Below are 9814 nucleotides of genomic sequence, written 5' to 3'. Positions count from 1 at the left end.
AGCATTCACAGTATCCCTTGAGCTTCTATCTGTAAAGAATTGGGTCCTCCTGAGTCAGGCCTCTTTTTTAAGTTTTCAGTCCAGTAAGATGTGCATGCCCCTCTGAGCATCAGCCTAATACCTTGTGTCTAGATCTGTGTTGGAAGACATTGCTCAGGATGGGTCTCACATCTTTTAGTCTAATGGGCAGAAGATATAAGATATAATTTCCTGTATGGTTAGCATAATTGTTGGTCTAGGTTCTTTTGATGCTTTTCCTTCCTACCCCTGGGCCACAGAGCACCTTGGGCATCCTTGGTTGTTTTTTACTAATGTAATGTCTTCTCTTCAAACATATCTTTTCTCATTACATCAAAGATGTTAAGAAAGTGCCACATTTGTTCTTTTTTTTTTTTTTACTATAATCTGACTGATAGAGTACTTTATGGTTTATATGAGGCTCATTTATGTTTTCATTGGATCATCACCACCTTTCTCTGAGTTGGTAGCAGGCAAGCAGGCTTCATTCCACTTTACAGGTGAGAAGGTTAAATAACTTTTCCAAGGCCCCACAAATTGTCAGCGCTACAACAGGGACTAGAACTCGGTCTTTTGTCTCATAACCTTTAGATGGCTCTCAACCTCTTAGATTTGGTAGCTCAAAATATTCCCATGGTTTTATCTTAGTGACATCCATAGAATCCTTTTCATTGGAGAAACACCTTTTGTTGCGACTGTCCCTATTGATCACAGTGGGAAAAACTTTGGGTTGCTATCTGGGGCTGAGCTTTCTTGTAATCACAAAGTAGAAATGAGTCAAAAGTCTGCTCTGACAGCTCCTGGTGGAATGACTCAGGGTTTGGTGGGGATGGGGGATTGTAGGGAGTACTGTGGCATTACCCCTTCCCTTTGCTCTCCTAGACTGCTCTGCTGAGGAAGAAGCAGTGTTTGACTTGTTCTAAGTACCCGGACTTGAGTGAGCTTCCTGAGATGGTAGAGGAGAGCTCTTGTTTTGGAGCAGATAATTTACAGGGTAATGAAAGGTCGACTTTTATGTTTGTGTAAGCTTTGCTATCCTTTTTTATGACTCAGACTTGCTTTTTCCAAGTACATTGTCAGAATACATTATAGAGGAGCAAAGAGAAGAAATATTCTCGGATAGTGAAGTGGTTTAGAGAAAAGTGAAGAATTATACCTCATGATGAATATTTTTAAACTTTTAAATAAAAAGTTTTGAACCTATACAAAAGTAAAGAGAATAGTCTAGTGACCTCCCCGCCAAGCCATCATTCAGTTTCAGCAGTTTTGATTTACCTGTAAACTTTCCACCCCCAGATTATTTTTGAAGCATTTACCTGACATATCATTGCATCCATAAATATTTCAGTATATATCTCTAAAAGATAAGGATTGTTTTTAAAACATTCATGATTTAAAAAAAAAACTCTAGAAAGAGTTCAGATAAGCTGGACAGCAGCAATAAAGACCATAAGTTTTTGTACTTTCCACCTTGAGATTTCAAAATATTGAGTGAATGAGACTCTTAGGGTGGTCACATTACTGTCTTTGATGATAGCAACTAGATTATTTTGATTATTATGAAATTTCAAAGGTAGCATGTTCGGTATCTTTTATGTAATCTGTTTTTGAAGGAAGCATTTTAAATTATTTAAGTGCTATATCTTAATTTTTAATAGAAGCAGCTCCTATTTATAATACAGATGGCCTTTGTGTCCCCCTTTCTTCAGCAATGTCATGGTGTGTTTGGATCTCATTACATCATCTGGTGATAGATCAGGTGTGGTGTAATAAAACACACTGTTAGCAGAAATCAGCAGAGAAAAGGAGAAAAGATTATAGTGGAGTTTTCTGGTTGAAACAGGAATTGATAGTCAGATGCACCATGTACCTAGTTGTGAACTTGGAATAGGTTATTTTTAACAGCCTTGACCATTTCTGAAGATTTCCTCATCAACATGACCACTTCATATTGAGAGGACTGATGTTTTTGTAGTCACCACTAACTCATCATAAAGCGGAAATTGTAAAATAAATTCTAAGAGTATTGTGAGAAAGGACTGGTTTCTTTTGGTTTTATTTTTCAAAGGAATTAATTGTAAGGATTATCTTTACATTTTATTATTACACGCACTTAAGCATTTACATTTTGTAGTCACTGATCCTTTCCAGAGAACCCTACACATTGAGGCACTGAATGCCCTTCAGTAACCTTGTCAGCATTGTCTCTACTCTTCAGTGCAGTAAGTACCTGCATAAGTAGGCTGCTGAAGGAAGTGTTGACACTCAGAAGGTCTCTGATTTTCATTCCTGTACCTCTGCTGGTGGGAGTTGGAAGTCCCTAAGAACATTTGGCTATACATTTGGCTATACCTTTTAGTTGCTGCAGTGTCCTTTCTAGTTTCTACCCTAGCCTTAAATTTGATGTGTGTGTGAGAGTGTTTTTTTTTGTGTGTTAGCAGGTGAGATGGGAGCTAGTGTATGTGAGAGGGAATGAATGTGTATGAGAGAGCAGGTGCATGTGAGAACTTCTGTATTGTGTTTGTGTACTTCTGGGTCTATAAGTTGAACGAATTGCTAAAAGGCAGACGACATTCCTTTATGTACTTGGATCACAGGCAATTTTTAGTGTCTTAAAAAAATGCCTTTTTCATATTATAAAAGTAACACATGCTTACTATTTTTAAAAAACTAGAAAATACAGAGTGATGTAAAATATAAAGCAAAAAATGACCAATAATCCCACTATCCTGAGGAAAATACCATTAGCATTTTAGTGCATTTCCTCCTAGAATTTTTTGGGGACACACACACACACACACACACACACACACACGCACACACACGACTATATAGAAGTACACAATTGACATCTTATTGGGTAGAAGCTAAATTATTTTTATAGATGTTCATTGCTTAAAAAAATGAAAGTAAATAATACCAGTAAGCAAAATAAGAAAAGTAAGAATCACTATAATCCCACCATCTGGAAATAACTACTTAAATATTATGTAAATTAAAGTATATATAATAAATGCTTTATTGTACAAAAAAATTGTATAATTCTCATGTCCGTTGTCTAGAACTTGATTTTTGACCTGTTTTTTGAAACTGAAGATCTCTGATATCAGCCAGTATATCTCTGACATCTGTATACTTTAAGGGAAGCCCTAGGTTTACTTGTCTCCAGGAAGATTCAGAATTGTTGGGGATTATTCTACTGTAGGATCTAACATATAAGAAAACTTTAATTCCATGTAGACTACACCAAGAAGGTTGTAAAGGGCACCAAGCTCATGGATTGCTTCCCTTCCAAACATTTTGTCCAAATTCTGGATACAGGGTCTAAACATTAGTTATACTTGAAATATCAGACAAAGGGTTAGGCATTCACCGAAGACTAATTATGTCGCACTTAAAGGTGATAATTACAAAGTCTCCAGTGTAATTATGTTAGCACTTCTGATATATGGGAAGAGAGTGGTATGCTAAATCGATTGTTATGTATACTATAATTTATAACTACGTAAAAAGTCTTGAGGGAAATCTTAAAAATTATTTTTAGTTGTATGAGTGTGTGTATGTGGGAGGAGATATATTTGTAGGAGGGGGTGTATGGTGGGAATAGGGTTTGGTTTTATTTGAGGTATTGGCCAAATTTTCTATTACGTTACCGATTTTTTTTTAATTATTGAAAAGTAGTGCCTATACACACATCACAAATTTCAAACAGTATAAAAGGAATCTAATAAAAGATTTATTACAATCTTTAGAAATAAATAATGTAAATAAACCCTGAAGATAAAATTTGTACATATTTTACTTTGTATATATTTGACTCAGTTAAGGTTTTAGATCAATACACAAAATATATCTATAGAAACTCAGATTTTCTAGCAAATTAAAGAACTTTATAGAACATCGAGTTAACATGTTCTGATGCTTATTGAAGATAGACTTAATTTTTATTGATATTTGGATAACTGTATATTAGAAAATGCCTATAATTTTTGAAGGCTGGCTTCCAGATGGGCATTGTGTTTTCATCAATATCTAACATAAGTAACTCTAAGAACTTCCTGGAGAAAAGAATGGCACTGATTGCTCTGTACTTTTCAAGTTTTGAGACTAGTAAATTAGGATAAATGGATTCAGTATCATGATTAAGGAGGAAAATAAATATTTTCAGTAGGTACAGTTTTATTTTTCTGTCCAAATACTTCATGCTTGTTTTAGGCAAGTTGGTATTACTCTGGTTACAACTTGTGTTCCTGTGTTTTTCATAAGTTTCAAAACCGGAGTTAACATTGAGCTCAGTCTTTTTGATGTCACTGAAACAGGTGTCCTGGCTCCTTGTCCTTAAGCCTCTTGCAGGGCAAGCTGAGCCTTGGGCCAGCAACAGCAGGCCTTGAATGAGTGCTGTGCCTTTTTTCTGCTGGGGGACATTGTGGGCATGATATGAGACAAATTGAAAGGCCAAGTAACATGTTAGCATATTAGCTGTAAATAGAGGAAGCACTATCACTGTGCTTTATTTTAAGCCATTTTGCACACAGTATCTGCATATTGATAATTTGAAACTCTAGCTAGTTCTAAAATCGTAGGTATTCCTAGCTACTTTTTTGAAATCCTAGCTATTTTTCTAGACTCATGTCTTCAAAAAGATTTAAGGATACACAGCTCCTGGAATTCTAGTAGTAAGTAATCTATTTTCCTTTTTCTTTTCTTGGATAATTTTTAAAAAACTTTTACAAAAGTTTTAGAGCCTTCAGTACCCACAGGTAAATAGACCTGCTATAGTCACAAGTGAGCTTGACTGTTTATGGCCCCATGATATTGGGAGCTTATTAGTGTTTTGCTGTCAGAGGCTTTTATGATACATTGTTCTTTTTATTTTACATAATTTATTCTGATTTCTCTTTAAGCAGGTTTAACTAGTTTAAAGCCTAAAACTCAAGTTCTGAATGAAGTGGTATCTCTTAGGAAAGTTTGTTTATAGGTGGTTTATCTGTTCTGACAAGAGGAATTGTTGAGTATTGTGAAGACCTTCATTGCAGTAAATCACTGGGTCAGTAAACAGAACAAGGTGTTTAGCATTTTACTGTCACTAGCAATCAGGAGGCATTTTTTTTTTTTTTAGGCGAGGCAACCCTTGGTTGACTTCACATATTGCAAGGACCTTGTCAGCTTATAATGCCTTATTTTTTATTTTTTTACGCCTACAGCACCTGGTCTTCCTAGGTGGTCTCCCATCCAAGTACTAACCAGGCCTGATCCTGCTTAGCTTCCAAGATCATATGGGATCGAGCTTGTTCAGGGTGGCATGGCCGTAGACAATCGGGGCATTTTATAAACTTTTTTTTTTTAGATAAAAATGCCTGCCAGTGAACTTATTAATCATATTTTTAAAAGTTAAATAGTAACTTAAATTTTTCTAATAAGATTGCTTGAGCTACAATAAAATAAGTAAAATTCCACATTGATTACAGAGATTAGCATTTTCTTTGAAAGCCTACTAAAGTGCCTTTTAAAAGCTTCAGTTGGTGAGCATGTTTTGCTAACTTGAAATATAGAGATGAGGGATGGTTAGAAGGCTGTGAGCTGTGGAAGAGATCTGAACAGAGAGTGGTCAGCTTCCTGGTTTTACTCAGAGCTCAGTTAACAGTCTCATCCCTGGTCCTCCCGTACCTCAGATTTTCATCTAGAAGATGCGAGAGGGCACAGCCAGCCTAACCAGTATGTTCTTGAGTAAGATTTAAAAAAAATATATATGAGTCCAGATAAAAGTTTGATATAAAATTTTTTTAAATTCAGAGGGGGAAAAGACCAAAATCTGATAGAAAAATGGACGAAAGATACGAAGACATTCTATAGAAAAATATGGCCCTTAAACATATGAAAAATGTGACTACAGAACCAGCTTAAACTGGTCCTATCCTGTTTCTAACAGATCCAGCACCAAAGTTTAAACCTTGGATACGCCACTTACAAGTAACATTTGTGACCCCTTAGCTGCCCTCCTCCCCCAACCCCCACAGAACCAAAGGACTGGAGCCTGATTGGAATCTGAATGACAGAACCCTTTGAGAAGCAAAGGGTCCATCGTCCAGGAAGATTGGGTGCCGAAACCTCTTAAAACCCCAAACTCTGGATCAAGGAAGACAAATTTGAGCCTTGCCTCCTGTCTCCTTCCCAGTCGACTAGCAAATAAAACTTTCTTTTCTCAAAAGCCATAGGTTTGATTTCTATGCATATCAGGCAGTGAGCCCTTACTAGGTAACAAAGATGCTTAGTTTTACTCATGATAAGAGAAATGCAAGTTCAAATCACTGAGGTAGCATTTCTTACTCATCATGTTGGCAAAAATGTAGAACCTCGAACACATTCTGTTGGTGAGGCTCTTGGAAACATGCATTCATGTTGCTGGTGAGAGTGCAAAATGGTACAACGTTCATCGAGAGGAATTTGGCAGTATCTGTGTATGCATTTACCCTTAGACCTAACAGTCCTATTTCTAAGATGTACCTCCATAAATACAAACGTGAGGTGTACAGGGTTATTCATGGCAGCATTATCTGTGATATACGATATGGAAACAACCTAAATGACCATCCAAGATGAGTGAACTGAGGTACATCCACATAATAGGAACTGTGCAGTTGCAAAAATAGAAGAGGAAGAAGATTCCTGTGAACTGGTAGGGAGTGATTTCCAAGATATATTGAGTGAAAAAGAAAATACAAATTGGTATACATGATATGTGGTAAAAAATAAAAGGGTAATGTATGATTCCTCTTTTTGGAGGCTCCTAGCATAGTCAAATTATAGATACAGGAAGTAGAATGGTGGTTGCCAGTGGATGGTAGAATGAGGAGTTAGTGTTTAATGAATAGTTTCAGTTTGGGAAGATGAAAAAGTCCTGGAGATGGATAAAGGTGACGGTCGTACAGCAATGCGAACGTACTTAAAGCCACAGAACTGTACATTTAAAAATGGTTAATTCGTCTACGGCCATGCCATCCTGAATGCGCCCAATCTCTTCTGATCTTGGAAGCTAAGCAGGGTCGGGCTTGGTTAGTACTTGGATGGGAGAACACCTTGGACTACCAGGTGCTGTAGGCGGAAAAACAAAAGGTTAATTCACCACAATTAAAAAAAAAGATAAAAGATCTGAGTCCCAAAACCCTAAGCGATGGACCTCAGTTCAGACGAGGAATTTACAGGTAGAATAAGAAACCACACCTCACAACCTTCATACCAGGACTCTTCTCACCCTTATTCTTCTGGCCATGTTGTCAGGATCCTCAACTCATCTGAGGTTTCCATATTCATAGGCTCCACAGTGCAAGATCTGACTGTAAGAAAAAAAAGGAAAAAGAAAATGAAAGAATGTGAAATAAAAAAGAAGGAAATAAGAATATGTATATATTTGCTTCTAGCAAAAAGAAACACAGGAAGGATAGACTAGAAACTAAAGAACTTATTCAAGTAGGTATGGACAAGGTCTAAGGGATATGGATGGGAGTGAACCTTGTCTGAGTATGCCTTTTTATATAATTTTGACTTTCAAACCATGCAAATATTCTATATACTAAAAAAAATAAAATAATAATAGAAAAAAAAACACCTAAAATTGAATTCAAATAGAAACGAACCTAGAAGTATATCAGATTAATAACATAACCACATAGGAAAGGATAATTCAAGTCACATGGACACAGTACCCTGTATACCGTTAGTGGGATGTATTCAAAAAGAAAAAAGAACTACAAAGAAATTTACTATGAAGTAGGCTTGTTGTTGATAGATCAACAATAGTCATTCTGAAATTACTTTGGGTATATTTTAGAGCAAATGAGTAAAAATATACTGGTGTTGAGAACCAGGGTTCTCTGGGAGAAAGGAGATAAAAATACAGTATAGAAAAGGCTGGGGAGGAACCCTGTTACGTTGGGATTTAAATTAGAGGTATCAGTGTGAATATATGATTTAAAAAAATTCCTGGCTCTGTCTTCCGAGAGGGTTTAAGGGCAATGACACCCCAGTAGCAGTGAGTACACCTAGCCCCCAGAGCTTGGTTGCCAAATATCATTTCCCATTAAAGGAACCAGGGATCCTTGGAGAAATGACTTATTCCAGATTCTGGGCAGGCAAAATTCAATGTGAGCCTGGATTATTTTGTACCAGAAAGTAAGGAAGTGTTTAAAAATTGATGGGGACATGTCAAAAAAGGAGCAGCTCGAATAGGTTCCCACTGGGCAAATCTGGGACATTTTGAGCATCAAAAAAGAATAATGATGATAAAGGATACATTGAATTTTAAAAGTTCGCAGCATATAGTGAGTAAAAATCAGGGCATAGTGATGTACTCCAAAGGGGGTTTATTGGGCTCCTTATAGACAAATGCCAGTTCAAGTAGAAAGAGTGAAAGATTTAGAGAATCAGTGTTTTGCAAACATCAAGATAATAATTGATTCAGGCAAGGATCATCAATGGTTGTCAGAAAACATTGTGTAAACATTTGTGTGAGGTGAGGGTGGGGAAGGATACTCATATAGCCTAAGGTATTCCACAGATGATTGATTATAAAGTAAAAAAAACATCTTTACATTGAGGAAATTTGGCAGACTCTACCTTGAGCAGATAATCAAACTCAGACTCCCCAATAATGGACAGATTATGTGCCCCTGATGGGGTGTGGTGGGAGGGATAATTCTTGCCAAAAATGTTTAACTTGAGTCGAATCATAAGAAATAATTAGACAAACCAAGACTATAGGGCAATCTACATGACAGCTGCCTGGACTCTTCAAAACATCAGTGTCATAAAAAGAGTTGAGATCCTTCTAGATTGAAGAAGACTAAAGAATTGTGACAACTAATGCCTGGTCCTTGATTGAATCCTGGATTAAAAGAAAAAAAACAAAACTGTAACAGCTGTTATTGGGATGATTGGGAAAATTTGAATGTAGACAGAATATTTGAAAATATCAGTGTTAAATTTCTAGGATGTCATAATGGTATTGTAATTATGTAGGAGGACGGTCCTTGTTCCTAGGAAGGATATGCCGGAAGGATTTAAAGAGGTATCGTGATGTCTGTAGCTTACTTTTAGTGGTTCCACAAAAAATGTGCATGTGTGTAGAAGACAAAATGTGGAAGGACGTTAATAATTGTTGAATCTAGGGGAGGGACATATAGATATTTCTTGTATTCTTTGAACTTTACAGCGAGTTCGACATATTTCAAAGTAAAAAAGAAAAACAATATGAGAATTTCATTAATGATAACCTACATGTCATCTTGTACTATATATTAGATCGTGTGGCTTTTATTAATCTTAAAAATAACCAAAAACCCCTTTGTTCCCAAAGAAATGTTACACACACACACAACACACACAGGTTTTACATCTTATTAACTCAAGACCCAGTCTAGCATCTGTTGGTTCATAGAGTACACAGGATGTGAAATGATTGCTCTCTTCGAAATGGGAAACTCAAAACTCCTTTTTCTCTAGAAATGTGATGAAACCATGTTCTTCTCTATCGAGGGGTAGTTCTCCCCAAGGGATGTAAATATTTTCTACACACAACACACACAGGTTTTACATCTTATTAACTCAAGACCCAGTCTAGCATCTGTTGGTTCATAGAGTACACAGGATGTGAAATGATTGCTCTCTTCGAAATGGGAAACTCAAAACTCCTTTTTCTCTAGAAATGTGATGAAACCATGTTCTTCTCTATCGAGGGGTAGTTCTCCCCAAGGGATGTAAATATTTTCTCCTACATACAGACTCTCTCAAAAGGAAGTTT

General features: G+C 36.5%; 1 protein-coding gene and 2 pseudogenes across 1 annotated transcript in view; 2 read left to right on the top strand and 1 right to left on the bottom strand.

Annotated features, from left to right (window-relative positions):
• Window positions 1-9814, top strand: part of RAB11FIP3 (RAB11 family interacting protein 3) — a 75829-nt gene that overhangs the window by 1562 nt on the left and 64453 nt on the right. The window lies entirely within an intron of this gene.
• Window positions 5214-5332, bottom strand: LOC112481674 (annotated as a pseudogene).
• On the top strand, window positions 7001-7119 carry LOC112481682 (annotated as a pseudogene).

This window comes from Pteropus alecto, unplaced genomic scaffold (assembly GCF_000325575.1).
Source record: "Pteropus alecto unplaced genomic scaffold, ASM32557v1 scaffold44, whole genome shotgun sequence".
Lineage (NCBI taxonomy): Eukaryota > Metazoa > Chordata > Mammalia > Chiroptera > Pteropodidae > Pteropus > Pteropus alecto.
This window is presented reverse-complemented; position numbering and strand designations above follow the sequence as displayed.